Genomic DNA, 5,378 nt, shown 5'->3' with positions numbered 1-5,378 from the left:
TAGTCTGCGATGACAGGAAAATTTAATCATTCCAGTTCTTAACGTCTGATAAGGAAAGGTTTAGATCAACATAAATACACTTCTGGTTTCCATATCATTAACATTCACCAAAATAGCAACACTGGCAAATTTTCCTTGTGAATCAAAGATGTTAGTATCTTTGAACTGTTAAAGATATATAAATATAATTAGCTATCATAGCATGAAGACAAAATGGGTGAGTGTGACATGTGTTCCAAAATATTTCATTGTGGATTGCCTGGCCGGCTACTATACAGTACTTGCAGTAATGGAGATATAAGAGAGGTCTGAAATCACATGTGGTCATGTATCGAATGCGTATCGTGCGATGAACTATTTCATCAAAAACTTAGTGGTTGTTCATACTGTGATTGTTGCCGGGATGTTAATTCTACTATCAAATTGCTTTGAGGCCCTCAGACAAATCACATACTAGGTTAATGACATGTAACACTTGAAAAGGTCGTCATTGGTCAGTGTGCACCGAATACAATTATGCCTCATGTTATTTTATCCTCCCAGAAAAGCACTCTATCAATTCGTATGGACAACAAAAAAATTATCTTAAATGTACTTTAATATTGGTTAATTTGATGCTATCCTTAAAGTTACTCTTGACCAACTTTAAACTTTTAATTCTTTTTGTAAATCAATAGTAATTCACTTTGTCGCTCTTAAGGGTTTCAAATGGACCAATGTTTGGGTAATTTAGATAACTTTGACGATATTACCCTTTCAAAAGACATTTCACAGATCGCCTGGGACTTGACGTGTTTTGTTGGAGGCGGAATTTAAATCCAGGTAACTGAATGGTAGATCTATCTTGCAAAAATGAAACGAGAAATGGATTTCTTATCACATTAATTCTGGCATTTATTTGTTCCAGAGAGAACGAGAAAGTAAGATATCATTTATCTTACTCTTGCTGTCACAATAGTTCCAAAGTGGGAGGTTAGAGTCCAAATAGTTTCAAACTAGAACAAATCCACACTAAACACATTCAAGAAATATATCTCAAAAAACAATAAACTAAATGTATTCAAGGTTGAAAATAATTATATTCGTCTTAATTTGATTTTATTTGGTGGATACGGACAATTGTTTTTAAACCATCAACACATTTAGCTTGATTCAATTGTAATTTCAGAAACAAATTCGACACAAAGACTAATAAATTGATCAAGCCGTAAGACAACGGAAATTATATCGTCTCCCTCTTTGAACCTTTCTTTCTGTTTTTCATGTAACCACATTATAACGTTTGCATTTTTTAGTCGATTTTTATATCCTAAAGTCAAAATAAAGAGAAGTTAACATGTGTCTAGTGGTCTATATAGTCACAATTCAGAGGGCACTGTAGGTGTGCAGTTGCTCCCTCCCATATCAACAGACGTTTTTTTTGTAACAAATATGTTCGTAAGTATGAGCGAAAATCTTCATACAACTGGATGGACGCAGATCACTTAGGTCGATGACAAGATCCACATCAAGATCTTTATGGGTATCTAATGGAAACAGCGATTTTCCAATCCTTTCCCAATGCTACGAGTCCTCGAAACACGATTTGCTCTCACAACTGATAATCGTAGATCTGGGCCCACTTAAAGATTGAAATAATGCAACATTCAGACATTATTATGTAGTCACCTTGGGTCTAACGTTCAATCATTGCAATGATCAGGGTTAGAATATGTACATGAATCATGATGATAAATTATTATAATAATTAATTTACGTACGTATAAATGATGTATTATGTTATATAGGTTATAGGATATTGATCATGTTCAGTTATTAAGGAGCGGTCGCACATATTGAGGGTCCAGAATTTGATCTCAGCATAGATTAAGATGATACCTTCGTATTTGTTTTACAACCCTCTCCTCCCTGTTATGCATGTAGGACTCTACTGAGAAAGCATATTGTTGTTCAGATTTTACCATTAACCAAATCCTTCAGTCTGTACACGAAAGATATCTCATCAGTTGAAAATCTTATGACCAAATGTCCTTCTCTGCACAGTGCATGGTCTTGTCCGTCTTTATTAGCCCAATTTTTTGACAATTGCTGTTTATTATTTTCTAGTATCTTTGTAAAGAGAAAATTAATGTAGTCTATCCAAATAACGAATAAATAGAGAGGACGGACGTTTATAGTAATATATCAACTGAGTCAAAAGTCTTGAAATAGCTAATGATGATGCGGGTCATTTCTGAAATTAAAATTGCTTCGCTTTAAATGCAACTTTCCTTCCTCTTCCATTTTAAAATCGCAATCCCGTATTCGTTATCTCATAAGTTGATTTGGTGTAACTTCGCCTGAAGACACAGTAGACAATCTAGATAGTAATCGTTTTTAATACCAGATTGGTTATAATGACATTGATCACTGGGTGATTTCAACACAAATACAGATAGTAAAACAATGAAGGATGGTTTGTGGATAAACTAGGTGGGTGTATATAAAAAAGTCCAATTGTCAAATATGTATGTTTTTAGAACATTGACACTTCACAAAACGTCCATACAAGTACAACGCCATGCAGTGTACAATGACAAGTCATTGGGTGTATGAAAAAAGTTCCCTTATCAAGTTCTTAATGTTTTTAGAACAATGATACTTCACAAAAACGTCAACAGATGGAAATAATTGTTGACGTTTTTGTAGAAACCTGCATTCGATATTAATTCTAATTCAAATTAATATTAAATGTAGGTATTGAAAATAGTTAAATATATATATAAAAAATCTCTTCCTTCATGTGTGTGCATTTCTATATTTTATATCGTATTATATAGTCCGTAGCTAAGTAATGAAAACGAAGTACCGGTACATGTAGTTATTTCGACTGACAATTTAGGGATTAAGCCTTGACTTGGTCAAAATAGCCCTATAGCATAGTTTCAGTTAATCACCCACAGCTTTTATCATTTATGCTGAATTAAATACAAGCCTGTAATACGAGACAAAGCCAGACTTTAGTGAAGAAGATGATTGAAGTTTTGTGTGATTTTTCTGATTCCCTCGAGTCAGATCATGAACAGTCAATTCCCCGGCTCATCGCTCATTCATTCGTATTATCCATCTTCGATATTAGTTTGTCTATTTATAATTCAATGCGAGTTGCTACAAGATATAAATATAACACAATCTGTTATCGATAAATGCATAATTTTGGTATATAAAGGCGACAGAATCAAAAAGCATCTCGATTTTCTCCAACTAAGAGAATTTGTTCAATCGCTGGATTTAGTTGACCTAAAGTTTGTCTTGTTATTATTCACTGCGAGTTGCTACAAGATATAAATATAACACACTCTGTTATTAAAAATTAATAATAACAGTGCATAATTTTGTAATATAAAGGAGTGGATAAACGATAGAATCGAAAAGCAACTGGATTTGATCAATCGTTGACCTGAGGTCATCGACGTCTGAAAAATCCCTACCTAATGCTCAAGTTGTAACAAAATGTGGACGTTGTCGACGTCCTGAATGGTCGAAATCTGAGATCATCCAGTTAATTAACCGTTGTTAGTATTCGGTCAATGTCGATCTTACCGTTTGGATTGAGGCGAAACTGTTGAGTTGCTATGAATCGAGAACAAAACTACCTTTATACGCTGAAGAGGTCTGGAAACCTTACGACTTGATATTATAATGTTATTATTCCTTGTTGAAATAATCGCACTTAAAATAGTTTGAATACATGTATACATGTTCGTATCAAAATATCTACAATTAAAAACTTTACTAATTGAACGTATCCATAATTTACAAAGTAAAATAACTTGAGTTCTATTAATATAATTTGGTCCTGGGCCAAAAGCTCTTAGTAATAATTTTTTGCCACATTACTAAAAGCAATTTACAGTCCACATGCTAATGGGTGGCATATTCCAGTGTCCACTAATGAGTGAATTAACAAGATTGTCATTCCACAAAATCCGGTGGGGAAAAAAGAGTCGGGATTAAATCATTACCAGTGGTTCAACGTCCATAGGGACTGGTTGAACCAATTCAAATCTTTCTTATTTTTGTTTATCCCTTTTTAATAAGGAAACACATCTTCGACAGACAAATAAATTGACTTACAGAGGGCTCTCAGAATGCAGAAGAGCGTATCTTTAGAAAATCATTCCGGAGGAGGGGGCAGCGACAGACTTAAATCTAGGCTCATCTAGTTGAGCCACTGATCATTACATGGACTCTCTTCCAAAATAACTGATGCCTCGCAAGGACTTAGTTTAATTTTGTTACACAATTTTGTTTTACTTGTTATAATTTTTCACATCATTGTTAGCGTTATTTATCACCTAAATATATATTTTTTTGCATTTTTCATCTTACTTTATATATCCCCAAACCCAGTTTGACTTATTTGCATAATTTGATCCCAACATTTTCACGCTAGCATATACAGTTTCCTCCTGTTACATCCGCTGTACATTCCCTTCTAACCCCAAGTTATTTTCATTATGCTCCCCAACTACAACAACCACTGGCAAGAAGCCAGAAATAGAAACACTAATCGTCAACCAAACCAATATCACGTACCCTACAACGGCCCTGTCTTCCATCGACTTCTACCACCTACCAATCGCCGACCACCAACCAACCCATCCAGCTATATCCCACCCCATCGCCGACCTACCTACAACACAGCCTACCAATCGAGAGGTAACCATCGACCTGACCAACAACAGAAACGACTACCAGCCCACCGACGCCAACCAGTCCCCACTCATAAGGAGGAAGAACCCTTTGTGAAGGTGTTCTTCCAAGTTTTGCAGTGCCTCCATCATTTGGCAATCCTTACCCTTCAACAGCAAGGCCAACCAGCGTTTACCTTCAAACGCAAAGTCTCTGAGTTGGATAGTTTTATCCGTCCAGCAATGAAAACATCAGCTGTCGACGCGAATATTAGATCCCTCAATTGGACATGGCTCTGTAAGGTTACGCAGGTCCTGGTCGACCATTACCAAACCACACTTCAAGAGAAGCTGACCACCATTCGTACCAAGTCTTTATCATCACCTGCCGTCGACCGCATCGTTTCTCATGCCCTGTCCTGGGCCCGTCGCTCCTATGGGAAACGTCTCACTCAAGCTGTAATTTCCAAATTCTACCAAACAATCAACGAAACAAAAACCAGAGTAACCATATCTCTACCAACTGAAATGGACACTACACCTGCACCATCTTGAGCTACCACGCTGCCGAACCAAACCCTTAAACGAGCCCGAAGTTCACCTACTCCTAGTCCAGCAGACATAGGTAAACGCTCTCGTAGAGAGGGCACACCCCTTCTCTTTTCACTTTCAGACTCGTCTTCCCCTTCCACACCATCTGAATCT

The sequence above is a fragment of the Lottia gigantea genome (assembly GCF_000327385.1).
Source record: "Lottia gigantea unplaced genomic scaffold LOTGIsca_151, whole genome shotgun sequence".
NCBI lineage: Eukaryota > Metazoa > Mollusca > Gastropoda > Lottiidae > Lottia > Lottia gigantea.
Note: the sequence above shows the minus strand (reverse complement) of the source record.